At 38.5% G+C, this 23,215-nt stretch overlaps 1 protein-coding gene across 1 annotated transcript in view; it reads left to right on the forward strand.

Moving 5' to 3' along the window:
* Nucleotides 1–523: 523 nt before the first annotated feature.
* The window catches only part of LOC146610126 (CMP-N-acetylneuraminate-beta-galactosamide-alpha-2,3-sialyltransferase 1-like), a 98,712-nt gene continuing 76,020 nt past the window's right edge, over nt 524–23,215 (forward strand). The window contains exon 1 of the mRNA XM_085346601.1: nt 524–608. The gene's annotated coding sequence lies outside the window, so the exon portion shown is untranslated. The remainder of the gene's footprint in view (nt 609–23,215) is intronic.

Consider the following 23,215-nt stretch of genomic DNA (forward strand, 5'->3'; position numbering starts at 1 on the left):
TTATTGCCTTGTAGGCTGGAATGAAACCCTATTAAATCAAAGCTGATTTTTCCATTTTCCTTTGGATATGCTGAAATAAAGAGCCAAAGGTAGAAATGAGAAGCAGCTAATTTCGGGCAATGTATTAAAAAAGGGGAAGCAAAACCTCCATCGTTGCGTAATGCTGAACATCCCGTAATTTTTGCTTTGATAATAGGTATGACTGTTTTGAAAAGATTTCTACCACCCGAGTAATCTGATTTAGAAATTGTCCCACATTTGTGTCTTCAGCTCATGAGCCTATACGCAGTTTTCTTTTTGGTTCTGTCCACAGAGTTTGTACAAATGGAGGGATCCAGGAAAAAGACATCCTTTAGGCTGACTGGGTGGTTGACTTGACTGTGTTCTTTGGGTTGTTGTCAAGTTGAAAGATGAAATTCTTCTTTGACATTAGCAGTGTATTTTTCTTCCAGAGGGCAGCAGATTGTCGCCTCAAACAACTTGGTGTTTGGAGCCATTCATCTTCCCCTCTACACTGACCAGAGCCCCTGTCCAGCCTGTGGCATGATGTAGCACTTCAAGAAGCGTACCAGTGTCATTCCTCCACTAAAGCAAGAGCCAAAGCAGAGGTATGTTTTCCATTTATTTAAGTATTTGTGATCAAGGTTATGTAAAAACTGCAGAGCCAAATTTCATGAAATTTGGGTAAAGGTGGAAAAGAAGCAAATCAAGAGCCTGTCAGCTTTTGTGGCAATCCTGGTCATTGTTAAAGGGCAAAATGTGGCAGATGATGCACCCTCCAAGTGCCCAGAGGAAGACTGCTTAATTATAGCAAAAGTCGTAATCACACGTTTTTTGGTTGCTATTGTTATGTTGCTTATTTACTACGATTATTCAGAAACATAACACATATCGTGCATTTACTGAATACGGTTGTCTGGCTGGGAGTTTGGGCATGGCTAGGGGGTGTTTTTGTATAGCCAGTCTTGCAAAAGCAGCCTCTGTGAGAGTAAAGAAGGTGGCGGACAGAGCCCCAGTCGCATACCTTGGGAAACCTGCATGGTGGTTATGGGCAAGCAACAGAGAGCCGAACTTTTGTACACTATAGAAAGTGGAGTGTGAGGGAGACCCAGAAGGAGCCAGATAAAAAGGTGGCTGCACAAGAACATTTTTGTAAACTTCCTCTAGCTCATCTAGTTGCTCTTCTCTAGCTAGATCAGATGGATCTAGATTTAGATCTTGGCTCAAGCTGACTAAAGTGGCGAGTGAGCTTGCCTTTTAAAGAGATGCAAAAAAGGATGCAATTTACCTCCTGTATAGTACAAGAAAAAGTTTAAGTAAGGAATTACCCCAACTTCTCACTTTTTTTCATTATTTTAAATCATCTTCATGGTGGGCAGGACAATAGGCCAATAAAAACTCTTTTGAATATCAGAATAAGCTACATTAAAATATATATAAATTACTCCAATTTCTTGCTTCTTGATCAGCATTTGATAACAGGTCAGATTTTTACAATGGCATTTTCATAATTTAACAAATGCCTAAGCAGCCTGTCCTCCTTCACTCAGTGCACAGCTTGGAACAAAGGAACAAAAGCCAAATCTCCGCCAGCTACTTTTAATATGAGTCTGAATATCATGAGCAGCACAGAACACGTTTAGCTCAAACTCAGCCTCCATCAATCTCAATCCAGATACCTCCTTCTGCAGCAGCTTCTGCTCAACAGTTGTCTCAACAAGTAATAACATGTATGGAACTGTTCAGCTAACACAGCTTTTTCACATCCTGATGATAAGTCATTAATACATCGCAGCAGCACCACACTGAACTGTCACTGTGGAAGATGCAAAACATGGCATTGTTGCATAGCAGCAGGCATGCAGTGCCAAATCACGACAACAAATCACATCAAGGCACTTTATATTGTAAAATACCAACAGGATAATAATACAAAGAAAACCCCAACAATCAGACGACCGATTATGAGAGTGGGAAGGAAAAACTCCCTTTTACCTTAGGCTGAGGGGCTGGGGGTGAGGGGAGGAAACTGGAGAAAAGACACACTGTGCAAGAGAACCAAAGATTAATAATAACTAATGATAATGCAAAGTGGTGTACAAACACATGGCTGAGGTGCCCAATGCATGAACATGTGATTTGTTTCACAACACTTGCATCTTGATGTAATGGCAGTAATAACCTGATAAATAGTCGTTATTGGGCATAGTTTATGTTTAAAAAAGCGAGTGTAGCTAGAGTTTTGTGGTCCTGCTCTCCTCACTCTTTCTTTTTTTGTGTGTTTTGTGCCCCACATTAGCTCTTGAAGTGGGACACTGACGATATGCAGTCTCTTCCCCGCTCATTTACTCAGCTGCTTTTCTGTGAGTGTTCAAAGAGTTACTATATAGCATTATAATGTCCACTTAACAATGCACATATATTTCTTTGCAACACTACCGAACCGTTTAGGGTGTCTGCTATTATGGGTCCTTGTTAATTATTGATTTTTAAATATGGTGTCATAAAAACCTACAGCAGCTTCAGGAAGTTAATTGTAAGTACATAAAGAGTGCTGCTTTCACGGCTTTAATTGGGATTTTCAGTGAATAATTATTAGAATAAATGTGTCTATGCATATCGAGTGAAAAATTTAATTGCAGCTGTTGTTTCTCCAGCTATGATGACAATGATTGCCCCTAAATTTCACTCATTGTTAATTATGTAAAAGACAAAACGGAGGGGAAACAATCAGACCAGCACAGTAATATTGCAGGATCTATAACTTACAATATAAAACACCTTAAAATTAAAAACTGAATACCTGCCATGAATCCGCAATGTGTCATTTTTACTCTGCTGTTTTAAACCAAGTAGTCTGAACTTTATATGTGCTGGTAGGAGGATTTTGTTAGCTTTGGGCTGAGTTAGTCTAGCTGTTTTATGCAAAGCTGAGCTAGCCTGCCTCTGGCTATATGGACACGTAGGGGTTTAACACAGATTTTTCATCCACCCCTCTGCAAGAAAGTGAATAAGAAGGTTTTTGTTGCTTTTAAGCATATCATATCTTAGATCGCATTTAAAGCCAAACTGAGAAACCACCCATTATACAGATATTTGCATCCTCTATGCAGTCACATGGGTAAAGTTTAGAGCTGTCGTTGGTATCATCAGGTTTTGTCTTATATAAAAATAATATCTGTGTTGCAGACAGTAGATCCACACTTATTTGCTTTATTGGTATACCTCTAATGTAATTTCTTGTGAATAAATGTGAATTGAGGTTGGCTTATATTCTTACAGAAAAATGTTCTAGAAAATCATGTTGAGATGTAAAATTGATTTTCCTTAGCAGACCTGCTGTCTGAAGCTGTGCTGTATGTATGCAGACGTTTCTTGTGCGGGGATATTCCTTGAGGGGGAAAAAAGGTGAGATAGTATATTATAGGATATAGTATCTTTGTACTAAGTGTCAAATGTTTTCAAAATTTAACCAGCCTAGATATCAGACAGCCCACTTTAGCCTTTCGCTTTAGTAAGGACCCATGCTCTTTGTATTGTCCTGCTGAAATAAGCAATGCTTGATTTTCTCCCTGTCATTACTCCTAAAACTCATTTCTACCCAGTCATGTTACTAATGAACCAATCAGTTTATTGTTGTCCTACTCCCAGCAAAACAGCAAATAATTACCTGTTCCAATATAGGATATAGTATCTTTGTACTATTTCAATTAAATATAGGATTTAACAAGCCAGCGGTGGATCTCACAGACAAACAGGACACTGCATGCTCATTGGCTAACGACTTGTTAATGATGACAAGTTGTTAGCAATCACTGGGCAATCTTCCTTTCTGCCTCTTATAATGATCATAAGTCACAAACTGAACTTCATAATTTATTCAACAAGACCTGAAACTAATCAGGAAAATGTTTACTTGAGTGACAGAGCGAGGAAGCCAAGAGCTGTTTTCACATGGACTTCTAAAGAGTGTCACCCCCTTCATGCCATTAAAAATTATCTGGGTGATAGGCACTTCTGCACTGCTTCTCTTTAGCAAGCAGAAGCTATGTATATCTTTTATACTGCTCATGCTCTCTTTATATGGATAGATCAACCCTGTGGCTCTGGTGCCTTTTTAATAGTCCAGCTCAGTGTGGATGTATGTGTAAGTTTGACAAAATCAGTTCTCTGATGCTGGAATAAAAATGGATGTAGTACTGATGCTGAATAAGTTGTCAGTTCAGTAACTGCAGTGAAATTAAGAGTAGGGATTGCAGACAATGGTAAATTAAGATATCTTATTTACATTTAGACAAAATGACAAACTTTCTCTGAAACTGGGTTGGTGCACACCACAGGTGGGAGTCCAGATTTTGTTATAAAACTTTCTTTGAGTGAGTGAAGACATGAATTTGCAGCTGGTGGTGTTACTCAACTTTTGATTCACTGTTGTGCTGGACTTACCCGCTGAGCTTCACAGCAGGAGAGACTTCATCTCATTTCTTAGAATTGCGAACACAGACTAGTGCCTGTGTGGCTTACAAACTGTATCGTTTTCATTTCCATTGATCAAACAGCCAAATTCTTCTATAAAGTTTATGTCACAGATGTTGTTATCAAAGCAGAGCTGCAGAAAAGAATAGAGGGAGGAGGAGGCGAAACAGGCAGATGCTCACCTCCGGTTAATAAAAGGACCGGAGTTCTTAGAAAAGAACTGCTTTCTTCTGTTGGATCTAGTAAATATCTGAATCAGACCTGAAACTTTCTCATCATCCAAGTAAACACACAAAATCTCTTTGTCAGATTAGGTCAGTTCATCTCATGGGGGCTAGTAATCAGCTTAAAGGATAATATCGCCATTATTGAGTTTTTCCTTATCTCCAATGGCTAGTGATCTCCTGTATCCACCTCTGACAATTTCTCTTTGCTATCTACAAATTTGGTTTAGCTTCTTTTATTGCTTCCATTTCCTCCTGAGTGCATGAAAAGACTTTTGTATAGGCTTAATACTTTGTAGCCTTCCACCAGAATGAATGTGATGAAAGTAGACAAATTCATAATCACCAGTCACAGTCACTCAGTCGAGCTTTTCATGAATATGCAGTGCTGATAGTCTGGCCTCCCCCTCGTGAAAGATGTTTTCCCACTTAAACATGACCTTAGTTGGTTAGTTAGCATTCTGGGATATAAAGCAATAACTGTAACAATTAACACATTGGTTGTATTAACCCTGCTTTTACATGCAGGTGATGTATGCAAACTCTGTTATTACAGTTATTAAAGTTTTCAAAAGGGTTACAGGTTTGACTTGCAAATAAATAAAAGTGCCTGCCTGTCAGTATCTTCTGCTCCAGTAATGTTCTCCTTCTTTAAATCCCCCAAATTTGGTTTCATTTCTTTTATGTTACTGACTCCTTGCTGCTGATGCGAATCCCAGTGTAATCTCTGAAGTCAAAGCATGGGCACATGAAGAAAAAATCAATTTTGTGTTCAAGTTTTATTCTTGAGTATGAAAGCTGTTTTTTGAAACAAACAATCCCAACTCGGTGTCTACTTTTCACCGTTCCTTTAGTTTTCAAATCACCATTGTATGGTTTATTTTTCTCTGTTTGCATCACCACTACAGGTTATTTTGACTCTTTGGCATTTTACAAATCATGTAACTCTCTTTAAATAAAATGTCATCATCTGATATTTCATGACTTTTCCTAAAATTGGTCAATTTATAATTCAAAGGGGGGGGGAGGAAGTAAAAGAACCATTGCAGCCACTTATACCAAGAATCACTTATACACAGAATTATTTTGACCACATTTCAATGTAAAAAGCTACTCTTAAAATTTGTAACATATGTTGTTTGCACAACATATAACATTGTGGCAGGGTATGGTTTCTGGCTCAGCTGCAGGGCAGGGGTGGAGCAGTGGGTTTAGGGTGTGGTGTCAGGTGAGGCTGAGCAGATCTCCATCATCTAATCATGCATCCCCTATTTGAGTGGGATTCATAGGACCTGATAAGAGCGTTGCTGGATGGAAAAGAATTGTGGGAGCTTGAAAGCTGCACAAGCAGTTGAGGAAACATCCACTTACCTTGCAATGCTGTGTGCATGGATCTTCTGTTACAAACATGAACCACCTAGCTAGATGTGATTGATAAATAAATATATATAGGACTGCAGTTAGATAAAAGATGAAAAATTACTGCAGGACTGAAATTGCCATGGATGACATGTTAAGCCAGGGCAGATTGTGGAGAACTACTACGAGCAAATCACACAAATCGAGCTGCAGACCGAGGCAGAGCAATGTGAACGGTGGATGAGAGAGAGGCTGTAGGTTAGGTGAAGAGGAGGTAAATGTGGATGAGATGATAAACCATCTTTGTTCTATTTTTAGAATAATTAATTTATTAATATGTGTTTCTTATTTGTTGAAGCCAGCTGAGAAATGACTTACCAAAGAATTTGTCATTGCTGTTGTTGCTGTAAAACAGGGTGAAAATAAAGTCAGTTGCCAGAGAAGCCTCAGTCACGGTGGCCCATTTCTAGCTAAATCTGTGCACACAGCACTAGAAACAACATAACACATTCACAGGAATCAGAGTCTAAACACAACATGGCTGAAATAATGATCACAACACTACTAAATTAACAATTTGTTGTTAAACATTAACCATCTCATGAGTCTTTGCGCTTGCCAGTGCAGAAGTCTTCTATACTTAGAAAAGTCAAATAGAAAAACAAAACAAGTTTGCTCCGGTACATCATTGTGTGGCCAAAGATATAGAAAGAAACTACTGAGTAAATGTTAAAAAACAAACAGCGTCAATTTAGTTACTCATTTTAATTAAGTATGGTCATTGTATGATGACCATATGTTGTATGGTGAAGGTACTATGGTTTCAGCACAAAGGTGGGGAGTGCCTAGGACTTCCATGAGAATTGTGAATTTTGTATCCTCAAGACAAAATTGGACTTGTTGAATTTATCAAAGCAATGCTACAGACATTAATTATTATCAAAAATCATTTCTGGACACAGAACAAAAGTAACAAAATACAGACAGATGTTTTTTCACATTACCTAAATCAAATGAGCAGAAAAGACATGCTGTGTTTCTGTACCCCCACCCTTTCTCTGTGCTCTGAGGTCTTAAAATGACTATTATTGTTTATTGCAATTATTTCTGGAACAATATATTATCCAGCAAAAAGAGCTGGCCTGACAGCCCTAGCACCCTAAAGTGCATTTATGGGCAGTGAACTGAAGCATTTGAACAAACCCTCACTCACTGGAGATGTCTGTTTTCCAGATGGATGTTTAATTGAAAAAGAAGAAGAAGAAAAAACAGCCAAGCTGAGATGAGAGAGTAAGGACAAATTAATGTTACCTAACTTCACTGCCTGCAGAAAACCAATATTCAATTAGAATAAGGTGATGAACTTATATTTAATTTAAAATTATGCCCACATCCATTTCAGTGGACGCTATAGCAATTTCACAAAGCTGAACAGTATTGTAATAAAGTTATCAAATATGGAGTCTGCTGATTCTTCTTTTATATTTGGGGGCTTTCTGTATGGAGATATTATGCTGTGTAATATAGGTTGTGTAATCTAATTTGAGCATTTTTATGTTAGTCTCCAAAGTAACTGGACTATTTCAATCTAGTTGAATGAAAGTCCTGTGCAGTCAGCGACTGTCTGAAGTCTAGAAAACATGGACATCATCAAATGCTTACCTTCCTCCCTTGAGATGCTCTGCCAGGACTTTACTGCAACCACCTCCAGCTGCTGCATGTTTGTGGGTCTCACTACCGTCACCTGTGTCTTCAGTAACTGAAAAGCATCCTCTGCTGAGATCAGGTGAATCACTTGGCCATTGAAAAATATCCTATATAATTGCCTTGAGAAACCCTTGGGTTGCTTTTGAAGCACCTTTTAGGTAATTATTCATTTGCACTGTGAAGTGCTCTCTGATCACTTCTGCATCGTTTGACTGAACGTGAGCTGAGAGTATTTCCCTGTACACTTCAGAATTCATCCTGCTACTTTTCTCTTGATTCTAGTACAGGTTAATCCTGGTTTTATCTGTCCAAAGAATTTCTTTCCAGAACTGTGCCAGCTCTTTAATCAGGCCTTCCTGTTATTCAGTGTAACCAGTGCTTTGCACCTCTGGATTTACATTCCTGAAGATGTCTCTGTATAGCAGACCTCGAGAATAATATAATAATATTAGCTCCTGGGGGAAAAATGTGGTAGGAATTTGATTACACAAGAGGGAAAAGAAGAACTGAGAAATTAGAATTACCACAGCAGAACAAGGCTTCATGTAATTACAAAACAGTTAGATATTTTTTAGATCTAAGCTTTAGGTAATTAGAAGCTGGCTGATGCAGCCGAGTAGCTGGATATCCTTGTAAGGACTGGTGGAAACTACAGGGTGGGCCATTTATATGGATACACCGTAATAAAATGGGAATGGTTGGTGATATTAAAGTCCTGTTTGTGGCACATTAGTATATGTGAGGGGGCAAACTCCAGATGGGTGGTGACCATGGTGGACATTTAGAAGTCGGCCATCTTGGATACAACTTTTGTTTTTTCAATAGGAAGAGGGCCATGTGACACATCAAACTTATTGGTAATGTCACTTGGTTTCAACGCAACGTTATTACGGTGAATGGCCCACCCTGTAGCTGGTTTGTGTGGAGAGAGGGGTTATGTGGTGTGAAGTGGCGATCAAGAGATGTACCCTCTGTCCAGGGTGTCTTGAGTGTTGTGTGAGGCAAAAACAAGCACAGAGATGCCTCGAATGATTTCACTTGAGTTGCAGGAGTGACATCATTGGAGGGGTATCCCAGTTGCATTACTGCTTCCTTTAGATTATGGTCTTCTATTGTTTTCCACAGTCTGTACTGTTGTTCAGTTGTGTAACATTGGTACATTTTGCTTCAAAACATAAATATTAATTTTCCTCTCTGAGCCGAGTCCCCACACTCAGATGTTGTGGTCCTGTAGGTGCAGCCCTTCTTTCTTCTTCATCTTTCTCACATGAAAACAGAACATGCTTCCATTTTTCAGTGATATTTTTTATTTACACTGATTGAAATCACAAGTTTGATGTCTGCTGAAGTTGGAATGACCAATTCTTAATCGCTGTATAATTGTTTAGTCCTTCCTGTTGTTTCCTCCACCTTTCACCATTCTTAGTTCATTTAATAGGTTATACACAGAGCAGAAAATAATGTGAAGAGTCAGGATGTTGCTGGATCTGGATGGGTGACTGGATAACAAAAAGAAGGGGAAAATGGAGCCAAAAATAGTATGCCGGGACTGTAACAGTTTAGCTCGCAGAACAAGCATTCCTGCTTTTGAGACGTTGTTATATCGTTCCAAAAGGGTCAACACAGCAACTTCTGGTTCTTCAAGTCAAGTGTGGAATACCAACTATACTTGAGGCTGACTTCAAAAGTAAAATCAGTCTCAAACACTTGTATCCATGCATCCATTCTCTTCAGCTTATCCTTATCAGGGTCATGGAGGGAAGGGGGCTGCAGCCTATCACAGCTACCATAGGGCGAGGCGGGTACACCCTGGACAGGTCGCCAATCTGATACCAAAGTGGTCCTAACACTCTTATAATCAACATGGTAACAAGTCTAAAACCAGTAGATGGCTTCATGGTTACTGTGTTGGTCTTTTAACTCAGGTTTTGTCCATGTGTGAAGTTTGTATGTGCTCACTATGCTGCACAAATTAGCTTTGAGAGTTTTCCAGTTTTTCCCTCCATGCAGAAAATGAAAATGTGACATTTTTCATAAACCAAAATGTTTTTACTGCTTAATGACAAAAATATCTTAAGAATGTTCAAATGAACTATTTAATTTTCAAAGACAGAGACAGCTTACAGTATTTTGTTTTAAAGGACTAATTAACCAGCTCTATATAGTTGCACTGACACAGGTAAACCCTGATTTAAATTCAAATTGGGTGCCTATTTGCTGTGAAATAAGCACATGATTGTCTGCTGGTTCCCAGTTGGTTTATATTATCTGGTTATTGGTGTCAATAAATTCTGTGATAAATATAAAAATGCAAATTTCCATTCAGCTAGAGCAGTCACTTTATGTCAGCATACAAGTCTTGCTAAATCCTGTGCTTCATGTTTTATTTTTAAGACGCATTTGCAGCATAATTAAAAGCGCAGATATCAAGTCCTGCTGATCAGCCTAATCAACACTGAGAACTGTTGAGGCAGGACGAAAGAACAGAATCATAATCAACCCTGAACCTCTCATCTTTGATTTCAGATAAAGCGCAATGTAGATAAACTGAAAAACAACAACTGATACTAATTGATTAATTTACCAGCCACAAAAAGTAAATTGCTTCTATATTTGCTCATTAATACAGGGTGTGTGACTAACGAGGAGGGTTTATATCGTTAGAATCTTCCAAATGTTCCTCTTGCTGTTGGCCACAAATGTTAACACTGCAAAGAAAAACACTGCTAATACACATATACTATACCACAGCCATTCAAAGAATTGTTTTTATCCTATGATGTGGGATATGCATGACATGAAGTGCAACCTCACATCAATGTTTAAACCCATATTTAAAGCAGTGTTTTGTCTGCAGCACACTGTTGACTAACATTTTCTACCTGTTTCACAGTATGAACTCATCAGATATTTCGGTATTGTTAATGTTTTAGGAGGACAGGGTATCTGACAATGGTCTAAGAAGCACTGAAGCAAATTTCATGTCAGAGTCCCACACACCACCATGCATCATTGTTAAACTTGAGGCTTGGTCCTGAAAAACTGCAGACTACAGCTTTAATAAGTATTTCAGAGATTTCTTGGAGCAGTAATAAAAGTTAATGTGGAAAGGTAAGCAGAAAGAAAAGTAATCTTTAAACAACTGGAGAGAAGCCTCAGAGGGTTCCTGCTGGAACCTTTGTAGCCCCCACCCCAAAATAAAAAATGTTTTTGAAGCACCCTGAAAGCACCCTACTTATTTAAACTACACTGAAGGATGCTTTTACTTCCAATATATAAGCTCTAGGAAGGTAACGCATGCCAAACAGAGACTGCCTGGCAGAAAATGGAAAAATACATGTTAGATGTTAAAGCTGCCTTCTACAGAGAATAAGACCTATACTTCTAGGAGATATTTTGGTGCTGAAAGAAATCCCATGAAATCCCCTCCACCCCATCCCTCTTCAGCTCAAAGGTAGATTATGTAAGATTTATGTAAAATAGCACCCCCTGCAGGCACAACAAAGAGTGACTAATCAAAATCAAAACGAATGCGAACTCCCACTCTGAGTTCTACATTTACAGGGAGGACAGCATGCATGAGGCAAAATAAATATGCCCTAATCCCTGTTTGCTGAACAGGATAGTTTCAGGATCAGGAAATATTATTATAATGCCCGGAAGCCTTGTAGCCTATCAAACTCAAGTATTTTTACTTAATCTTGAGTACAGCTAGCTGCTATTAGCATAATTCATATACACTGAAACATTATAACTTGAAGTATCTCATTACAATGTAATGCTCTGCTTGCAAATGTCTTCATTCAACTGAATTTTATTTCGACATGCACCAACTATCTAAACGTTGCTGCACACAAAGCACATCCATACAATGCATCAACACTTCCTGTGGGAACCACTATACAAGCCAAGTCCACAAATAGCCAACTTTGTAATCTACAACCAAAAGGATCCACTGCCAGTGTCCCATTTGGTATCTTGCAATGTGCTTAGCAAACATTAGCATACTAATCTGCTAAACCAAGATAGCGAAAACTTGTTAGCTACTTACTGGGTGTAATTTATTAATTTATGCACACAAATTCTGTTTATCCTGTGCAGAAAATAAATGCACATGCAACATTACAGTTACACTAATAAAACATACGCATGGACAAGTTTTGTTCTTACCATATGTTTAGGTTAGGGAGTCAGAATAATTCTGTATACATGAGCACATGCTTGCTATCTGCAATCTGCATATACCCATGCCTGTCTTCTTTTAAAGAATGAAGTGTGTTTAATTTGAGGTGGATCATGGAGTAGATGATGTCATTCTAAGTGAGAAACCCAGAGAAAGACAAAACAACGAGGAGGAAGCCAAAAAAGGCAAACCTTTCCAAAAAGTAAATGGGCTGATTCTTATGTAGTGCTTTTCTACCCTCCTGGAGTACTCAAAGCATTAAAGGATGCTTCAAAAAGGAATTTAGGGTTAATATCTTCCTTGTTACACCTGGTAGAGAAGACACACTGATCATTTTATTAAAAAGATGAAAGCATTTAGACAGTTTTTAACTCTCAGTGATGCAGCACTGTTTGCTTGAGTTTAGAAACTGAAGAGGAGTTTGGACCCGGAAACGGCTATTGAGATCAGACTTAAGAGATGGATTAAACTGTAAGTGATGACATCCAACAAGGATGGAAATCTTGTTTTACTCAATGCAGTTTTAATATGCTAAACCAGGAGTAAGCAACATTTTTCTTCATAGACACTAAGCAAAGTAGTAAGCAAAGAGCCACACTTTGAGCAAATTATGCTGAAAAACAAAAAACAAACAAAGGTGAATTATGGTAGACAAAAAAATACTTCAAAACCCAAGAACTTTATGTTAGAATGAATTATTACAGTCGTACACCTCAAACTCATTAACAAAATGTTTCTTTTTGATTACCTTTTTCGCAGTAGGTAGAAGTTGTTTATCTTTCCTTTATGGAGATTGAGATAGTTCATGAGCTGGTTCTGCCCCCCTGGGATGTATTTTATATACTGCACATGTGAAACAGCAGCATGATCATCTATTTTTTTTCTTTTATTTACTGTTTTGTTTGTTCTCTGTGTTGATGAAACCTAGCCGGGAAATTGTTGCCCAGTTAAATTAAAAAAGTGTTGTATAACAAATTCAGTTGAGAAAATGTTGATGAATCCTGGCTTTGTGTGTGTGAAACAATCATACACTCAGTATAATCTGAGATGTGTGGCTATCCACTGTTTGTGAATTAGGCCATGTGAGCATGTCAGTATGCTGGCATTAGCGTTTAGCTTAAGTACAGCTTCAGAGCAGCTGGTCTGTTGAGGACATACTTTGTTTCTGAAATAGTGTTTGTTTTAAAACCTTTAATATTTCACTTGTTGCTATTCTTATATGAATGTGTGGTTAGTCTAAACGAGTGATGCGCATGTACCACTGTCTGGAGCAGTGTTTGACCATAAATGAGTCGCCTGCATATTCTGCTTTTGTTGATAATGTCATGACTATACCAAACCATATTTGCATACATGTGTTTTTTTTACAAGGCTAAAGTTGGACATTTCTGAGAGCATTTACTCTGCAGTTAAATTAATGCTGATCCAAGAATGTGGTACACGGCAACACAATTATCCACAGGGATTAAAGTGGAGCTAATACTCTGGAAATGTGCTTATTTGTCTGTTTGATAAGAAATTGTTTTAAAAGCAGTATTACAAATATTATATATAAAGGCCAGCAGTAAATATATGTGTGTGTATGTCTCTGTTTGTTTTTTTGTTTATTGAATTTTAAATATTGAACATATTTTATATTCATATGGGCAGCAGTGGTTTGAATGGTGACTGTGTTTACAGAGGTAATTTGGTCCTGATTAAAGAGTACATTAAACAATAAACATATAAAGGCTAATTTACATCATGGTGCTCTGCTCTCAAAAACTGACATAGTGCTCATTTATAAAGCGCTTTACAAACCCGAGCATTACGGCTAACGGCTGGATTTTTCCGTTTCATTGCTAGCTAAACAATGCATAGCCACTTACTAGGGGTGCAACGATACACAAAATTCACGGTTCGGTTCGGTTCGATACTTTGGTGTCACGGTTCGATATTTTTTCGATACAAAAAATGTTCATGCCTTTTTAATTTGTCATTTATTAAAATTATAAATATATATTTTAACTCAAAAGTACAGTTTTTAAATTTAACCCTAACCCTTGTGCGCATTTTTTATTTTGACAGCGAATGCGCACCTGCGGACCACTTATGTGCACCCCTGGTTATTTAGCTCGTCATATTGCAGCCACAGAAATTCTTTTGTCCATGAAACCATAAAGCTGCACTTTCTTTTTGCCTTATAGTCTCATTTGTCATAACTTCTCCGTTTTGTGGTAAGCTTTTCTTTGGCTGTCACTTCTTCACCCCGACCTGTCTTATTTGGCTCAGCAGAACTAAAATATATATACTGCTACTTTTACACACGGACTCACATAAGCTCAGCGATTCTCTGCACGATCAACCTCTCACATGTTTAAGCTTGCTGCGGGAGATTTCACTTGTCATGTTTGCATAGTAAGCTAACGATTAATAAGACGATGTCAGAGAAATTGGTGCACAAATTATCATCACTCACAGATCAGTGCTGTCATTGCAAAGTGAAAGCAAAAAAACAAGCGCAAATTCAAACGCGATTTCAATATGTCACATATTGACAGTGGCTCACCGATGCCAATGACATAATTACCCAGCTACATTTCTGAAAGAATGCAAAAGCATTGACATATATTTTTCCTACAATAGCCTGACGGGCAGGGCAGAGAGATTTTTGTAGCCCGACTGGAAAGATCGCTAGCTCCGGGACGTCGGGCTAGCGATTTTGCAAGCCCTGTATCTGATTGAGGAATCACTCATCTTTGGAAAAGAGAGTTTATTACAGAGAAATGTCTCTTTCCAAAATAAAAGCTATACTATCCGCTTCTTCTGGGCTATATTCTCAGCAGCATAAGGAGAATCACGTGCTAACAGCTGTCTAAATGACTCGGCTAAAGTTAGTAGCATGCTTGTTGTTTTTGTCTTTGCACTAGGATGATGTCGGCGTAAATGTGCAGTCATATTCGTTGTGTTCCCACTAGTGCTTTCAGGTTAATCTCGTTGAAATGACCTTAACGCCACAACACGGCAAATCTCCGTTAACGAGCTACCGCCGATCGCCCCGTGCATGGGGCTAGACGGCCAACACGTTAACGAGCTAACTGCGCTAACACACTAGTTCACACCAATGTAATTAAGCATTGCATGGCACATCCAACATACTGTTTTACTTTAGTCCATGACTCGCTTACCTTCAGGGTCATACGTCACATGAAAACCAAAATAATTCCAAACGCCAGATCTGAATGAGGGTGGGGGAGGTCCATCTTGCAAGGAGAGCTTAACTTCTGTCTCGCTAGCTTGCCCTGCGCTCTTCCTCCTGACTATGCTGTCTGTGTTGAGCGCTCAGTGGATCTGCGCTCGACAGTGCAGCCTAGGCGGAGTAGTCGAACGCAGATTCACTGAGCGCTCAACACAGACAGCATCGTCAGAAGGAAAGTTGATAAAATAAATTACAAATGTTGTATTGTTCGATACATATGCGTACCGAACCGAAAGCACTGTATCGAACGGTTCAATATCGATACGAATATCGTTGCACCCCTACCACTTACTGCTAAAGAGACAGAGAGCGAAAGTGGACAGTATATCTTTGGTATTTTAACATAAAACTCATTGTTGCAGTCAGAGGCAGCCCAACAGTGATTCCCTCAAACTGATTTTTAGTTTTAGTGTCCTTATTTTCCCCTGAGTTATCGATTCTTTCACTAGCTAGCTAACTAGCTAACTAATGTAAGTCTATTAGTTGCAATCAGTCAACCAGCTACATCGCATCACGTTTCATACAGACAGAACACGGCTCTAAACATGTTTTTAAAACTTTGAGTGCTTATTTCTTAAATCCTGCTACACAGATAGAGATACATCTGTGTAAGTCTTTGAGAGCAGGGCTCCATGATGTAAAGGCAGTTACAGTGTCAAGTATCTGCATCCATGTAGAGACTGTATGAATGTTTCTGACAGCAGAATTCTCATTTAGTGCTAACACTAAGTTAAAAATATTCATATTCATTATATTTCAGAATTATTAGCTTTGTCAGCTTTAATCGGCCTACATTACAGACTAGCCTGACAGCTGAAATGAATGGACTTTGATGGCAACACTGAAAGAGCTATGAAACAATTTGAATTTTCTGAGTGTGCAGTAGCTTTATAAAGCTGTGTGGAAGCTGAAAAAAAGGGGATCCAGGACATTTACAAAAAGGAGACATTTAAATATTAAAAATATAAGTCCAAGTAACATGAACGTCTGTCTGTTCATCATGAATAATTTTAATAAGTAATGGTAATAAGTGAGTGAAGTGTGTAAGACATAAATGTGCAAAAAGCACAGTCTTCGACACATGCAACATTTAGATGTGTGCACTTTAAGGTATCTGCTCCATTTAAAAAGAAGACGTGCCAAAAATAGAGATCTGCAGAAATCAAATGGGCAAAAATGTTTCCTGTAACCTCTGCTTACAGTCCCCATGGTTCAGCCATAAAAAGTGTTTGCTTTGCACATTTTTTTTCTCACTTCAGACTGAAATACATTTCTTTGACATTTATGCAAAGTACTCCATCTGAGCTGAGTGGGGGATTCAAGAAATTTGGGTGAAAGGAGAAAGCCGGTGTGTAGGCAGCAATCCACTCCACATGCGCTGTTGACAAGTAGCTCGCTGGCAAATCATGTTGTACCACTTGCTGGTCATTTCTTATGTTTAGTTAATAACAAGATATTCTTAGCATCTTTACAGAATTGCTCTGACCTTCTTACTGCTTTCAAGTGTTACACCGACTCCTTTTAGAATTGCTAGATGGGTGGGTGTCCTCTGTTTTCACTTGTATTGAAAAGAAATAAAATGAAGTCCTGTGAAATTCCTTTCTCCAACACTGTCTCTAAAAGTAAATGTGCTGGAATGTTTTTGGTTTTTTTTTTTACCCTTTTCTAAATATTATGAAGGGCATAAAAAGACACCCCTTTTTGATTTAGCAAAGCTCATCAGGAGTTGATTAGCAGACCAGCTGCTGTGTTATACAGTTAGAGCAAGTATTTGGACAGTGACAGCTTTTTAAATTTTCCTCTTTACACCACAACATTAGATTGTAATTATTGCAAAGGTTTACAATAATTATAAGGTCTTAATCCGATACAAGGAAGTAAATTATTCTGTCTTATGTCAGTGAGAGGGTATATCTCTAATGTAATCATCTCAGGCACACAGGTCAGGTTTTAGCACAGTAGCCCAAGCCACCTGTTCAAACATCCTGTTCAAAGATAGACAGCCAATCAGAAGAAAACATCTATCTATCTATCTATCTATCTATCTATCTATCTATCTATCTATCTATCTATCTATCTATCTATCTGGTTTTGAATGATTAATGAGTTGCTACGTTGTTAAAGAGAATAAAGCTAATTCAGTAGAACATAAATTAGGATGTTTAACTGTGAATCAAGCATATGAATTCTAGTAGTAGAAGGAAATGAACTTAATAAATCTACGTTAATACCACTTTTGAGAAAAGTCTGTTCTGTATTGTATATTAAGCAATTATTATGTGAATAAATAATTTTTCTGAAATGTGGTCAGGGGTTAGCAGAAAGAATGAATTGAAGGGATATTTCATGAAGGACTTCATAAAATGAGGGTGGGGGATGGGATCAGAGATGTTAGCGCTATTCTGGTGGTATAAAATTGAAAAAAAAAAATGGACCTATAGGCAGTGAACCAGATGGATGATGGGTGTACCTCCAGCCAGTTTTACAAAGTAGAAAGATCCAAATGGAGAAATTATCTACCCAGATAACCAATTGTATTGGGATAACTTTCAACCCCATAAAGAATATTTAGTGCACTGATATTTCAAGCTCTCGATCCCCTACTGCTCCACTATTTTTGAGCACCATGTCCATTTGTGCCAGAACAATGGGTGCCTCAGAAGCACATATATGCATCCTGGCATTGAGTGAGTGTATAAATAGAAATTTGTGGTTTAAATTAGCATGTCATTATTTTGAGTCTAATTAGTGAAAGTATGCATCATAGGCCCATCATGTTCTATATCACCAGCTTGATTATGTTTAAAACAAATAATCAAGATTGTATTGACATGTAGACATTTAGCTTAAATTAAAGAAGTTTAGCAAAAGTGTCATTAATATGAGCATTTCCCAATGAGTAGTAGACAGACAGATAAACATAAATATCCAATATAAATTGTATGTACTTCGAGTGAAATGGTTGTGAACTTTGAAATGCAGATAGTCCTCCGTAAACAGAGAACTCAGCCATCTCCAGGGTTCCTGCTGCATTGAGTGCTCAAGTACCGTTACACAAACAGTATTGGATTAGTGAGAATCATTGTGATCAATGGTATTTCTAATCCACTGACTTGGCTTTTTACTGGGTCCATGCTATTGATCCAAAGGTCTGAGAGGACAAAAACATTACAACAAGCATTTGCAGGGCCTGCATTTCTTTTGGTGTGTGTAATTGTAAGAATTTTAAGTTTTAAAACGAAAATGTAAAGAAGTGTTTTCCTGTTTCAGTTGAGGACATAAACCTAATTGTAGCTTTAGTGGAACGCGTACTCCGATTTAGCTAATCGAATAAAACAATCTAAATGATAATCTTGCACTCAGAGTCTTTATCAGGTTAACATTGATTATTTGAGTTTATGGAAATTTTATGTCATTACCATCCAGTCTCATACTCTGGCAGATGCCATCGCCCGGCCGCATACTTCTTGCAGTTTAAGTGACTGGGGTTGCACAGTGCTGAGCATTTCTTTTTCTTTTTTCCCTTTAACATCAAACTGCTGTAGGGGGATAAGCTGTGGGGGATGCAGGTGGATGGCCCTGCGGTGTCCTGGATTACAAACTATCTTGCCAAAAGGCTCCTGTTGGTACTGTTCCAGGAGCCACCCCAAGGCACCATCCTGTTATCTTTCATTTGCCTTCTTATCTCCTATTTGATCTTCACATCTCTCTGACCGTAAAGTAACTCAGTCACAGGATTTAACATTTATGAGAGGGATGACTCTCATAAATGATAAGTTTTATGACTCCGTACAATCATAAAAGGCTTGCAGATGGTCTCGTTTCTTAACATTTAGAATAATTTGTAGTGAACTGAGTCCTGAAGTTCGCTGTGAGAATGGATGACACGAGGATGTGTTTGCAGAAGGGTTCACTTTATAAGGTTTGATAGTGGTTTTGTAAGAAGAAGAATAAGCAGATGATGTTATAGCTCCACTTGATTTTCAAATGATTTGTGATGATTTTCTAAACGTGTTTTCCATCTTTCTGATTTCTTAGTTTGTTTGCATGTTTCTCACACTTGGACAAAGATAACCAATTAAAACCTACACCCTGTTTATCAACAGGATGTAGGTTTCTTCTATCTCAACATAATTTCTTATTATAGCCATATTTTAACATGAATGTAACTAACGGCTGTGAAACTGATAATTAACTTGGTGTTTTCATGTTCGTTATAATGATTTGGACACACATATTTGGTTCTGTCAGCAGCTTTGGCTCCTGAAGAGATTGTTGAAAAGCCTTGCACTGTGAGCCCGGCTAAAGTTTTTATGACAATTCATAAAATATTTTCCAGCCCTGGAAATGTCTTGTGGCTAAATCCTGCACCTGAAAAATATTAGACTAAAATAAGCTATAAAAATATGGCAAATTAAAAACATAAAATCTTGACCCACTGTTACGGTGCGACTGAAAGACAATGACACAAACGGAAGAGACTGACGAAGCTATACCACCAATGATTACTTCAAGTTATTGCACCTAAAGCTATTGCTATAGTTTCTCACAGAACTGTATGGGAAGTTTATTTTTTACATGACTGTGTTAATAATAATTAATCATTTAGTAGATAACCAAGAGTAAAATGTAAATATGATTGTTGGCTATGTGCTAAGAGCACATTCATCTGCAAGTCTAATTGACAGACTGAGGTCAGGACTCAAATTTTATGCCCAGAACATAAAATTTGACCCATAAGTAATGTTGCTATTAACATCTGTGATCTTTTGGTTGTGCACTTTTCTCAGCTACATACAACAGTAAATACACATCTCATTAAATGTTGCCTCTACTCTAATCTTTTGTTTTCAGAAAGGAAAAGCTATCTTTAGCATATTCTACTTAGTGTAGAAAAACTGTGAAAATGCTTGATAATTAGAATTTTGCTACACTATACTTTAAATCAGTATTCCTAATATTGCATCTTTTACTTCACTACATTAACATGATGTATAGATACACATACACACATTAATAAACAAGCTGTGTGATGTGTTTCGTTTGGTTTAAATTACACAGCAGTATTTACTGTGCCAACATTAATGTGCGGTACATGAGCACTAATAGATTACACTACATGTTACACTACAATTACGCTACAGTTTTGAATTGCATAACATGTACAAATGAATAAATTAATATATATATTAATTTATATATATATATATGATATAATATATAATAAAACAGGCAATAAACACTATGCTAGATGTTGCTGTACTCTTTATTCACTGGCTGATTTTATTTCTTGCTAACACAGACAGATTTCACCACTTCAAGTCCATCTAGCACTCCACATGGCAGCACCCATCCTGACTGCTCTGCACGGCGGTGGGGTGTCACATTATTAACAACCTGCAGTGGTCTGATAACACTGTGGCAATAGATTAGACAGGGCAGAGCCGGCTGTTCTTCCTGAGAAGTTTCAGGTTATTTAATGCAGCCTGTCTTAATCCCAAAGAAGCCCATCTGTTCCCTGCATATAGGTGTGTATAATGTTTATAATTTATACATATGAAGTTTTAAAAGTTTGGGGCTTGATGACATTGGTTCAAAACAGCATTAAAAGTAATTATGTGGAACTACATGTGGAAATATTTATAGTTGGTGCTTAACCGTTTTGTAGCTTCACTTTTCTCTTGGGAACCAGAAAACACTGATAGAAAATATCTCCTCCCACACAAGCCTCTACACTGCCTACCTTTTCGCTCCCTCATCTGTTAGTGGCGAATAACCAACCCAAAGTTCCAGTGAACAGCATGCAAAGTAATGTAGTGGTAGTCATTTGTGTCCATTAGCATTTTTTCCTGAAAAGCTTTAGTGAGCGCGCTCAGCTACTGCACTGCTACAAATCCATATATGACAGGATATTATTCATGTTCACTAGCCGATCGCTGCATACGAAGGCCAGCCAAAGAGTGCTTTCATGCCTCCAAAATGCACTTTATTGGTGCTTGTTGCACATTTTGACAGTGGTATTTAGAGTTAAGTGTATCCCGCAATCTGGTGTGGCACAGACTGTGCCCATCACCTCACCAGCCTGGGTTTTGATGGAGTTACCACTGTAGGCTGCGTTTAGCACCTTCATTACTCAGAATTTGCTGTTTGCTGTTTATGACGTGTGGACTTTGAATATATATATATATATATATATATATATATATATATATATATATATATATGATAAAACGGGCAATAAACACTATGCTAGATGTTGCTGTACTCTTTATTCATTGGCTGATTTTATTTCTTGCTAACACAGACAGATTTCACCACCACTGTTAGGTGCCTGAATAAAAACAGGCATCTAACACTTTAACACTTATATATGTGTGAAGTTTATCGGGCGGTTTATCCTTCAAGCTCAGGTCCTCTACCAGAGGCCTGGGAGCTTGAGGGTCCTGCGCAGTATCTTAGCTGTTCCCAGGACTGCGCTCTTCTGGACAGAGATCTCCGATGTTGTTCCCGGGATCTGCTGGAGCCACTCGCCTAGCTTGGGAGTCACCGCACCTAGTGCTCCGATTACCGGGACCACTGTTACCTCCACCCTCCACATCCTCTCGAGCTCTTCTCTGAGCCCTTGGTATTTCTCCAGCTCCTCGTGTTCCTTCTTCCTGATATTGCTGTCATTCGGAACCGCTACGGCCGTCTTCTTCTGTTTGTCCACCACCACTTTGTCCGTCAGTATCTGGAAGTCCCACAGGATCTGCTGGATAGCGTAGTGGTTAGACTACACGCCTTTGGAACAGAGGATCGCAAGTTCTATTCCTGCCTGGGGCGTCTGTATCCAGTAAGGGTCCTAAGGTTAGACCCCCTATGCTAAGCGAGCCTACCGCAGACATGAGCGAGACAGATAAATATGAAGGCATGCCGGCTCGGACGTTGCCCGGATCAACAAGGTCCGCGTCAGGTGTTGAGGAACCAGGGCACCCTGACGACAAGTGGGCTACTGGAACAGGAAGGCATCGGTGGGCAAGAGACGAAAACAGGGCGTTGTTGGAATGCTACTGCGTAAGTAACCCTGGCGGAAGGGGCTACATGAATATATGTGTGTGTGTAATAATTGAAATGTAATTTCAATGTTTGTTTAAGATTCCTATTGCAAAATCAGCATCACAATTACAATTGAAACAGTAAAAAAAAGAAGAAAAAAACTGTGAGAAGCTGACTAATCACATTCATCCAGAGTTTTAGCATGCTAAGTAGTGCTGTCAATAGATTAAAAGAAATTAACTAATAAATCGCACAGTTTTCTGTAATCACTCGTGATTAATTGCAATTACTTGATCAACTGCCTGGTTGTAATTGCATTTTTTCAACTTTATATTTAAGCTTGTAACTGACATTTATGCAATATAACGAAATAAATGCAGAATAAACACAAAGAGTGTGTGCTTAAATTCAAAGAGAATTTGAATAGCTTTCTTTTAGCACAGGTTCTCTCCTGTGAAATACAACTTTTTAAAAAACCTAAATAGTAATAGGTAAGTATTCACTAATATGTAATAGAGATGGACCGATCCGATATTACGTATCGGTATCGGTCCGATACTGACCTAAATTACTGGATCGGATATCGGAGAAAAATAAAAAATGTAATCCGATCCATTAAATATCACGAAAGCACCTCACAAAACTTGCAACACGCCGTAACTCACCTCAGAACGTTAGCACGTCGGAGCAGTATGCATCACGTGATAGAGCGGCGGTGGCATTCGGGACCTGTCGGTGGTCTGGATAGCATGTGGAGCTTCGCTAGCAACCCGGCATTTCATCTCCGACAAAGTTATCCCGAGAGAAGTAAAGCAAGTGTGTAAGTCCATCTCTGAATGTTTGTAAAGCATTCCTGCGTTAAGCTTAACGAGCGACTGCCTCTCCTGCTGCTACTTCAATCATGAAACTGCTTAACGATCAGCTGATCGGCTTTTCTGTCGCGAGTCCGTCTCTCTAGTTTGCTTTTGGCCCACTTTGCACCAGAAAGAGGAA

This window comes from Diplotaxodon limnothrissa, linkage group LG22 (genome assembly GCF_057381915.1).
Source record: "Diplotaxodon limnothrissa isolate DT_005_m linkage group LG22, D_limnothrissa_male_GT1.1, whole genome shotgun sequence".
NCBI classification, from domain to species: Eukaryota; Metazoa; Chordata; class Actinopteri; order Cichliformes; family Cichlidae; genus Diplotaxodon; species Diplotaxodon limnothrissa.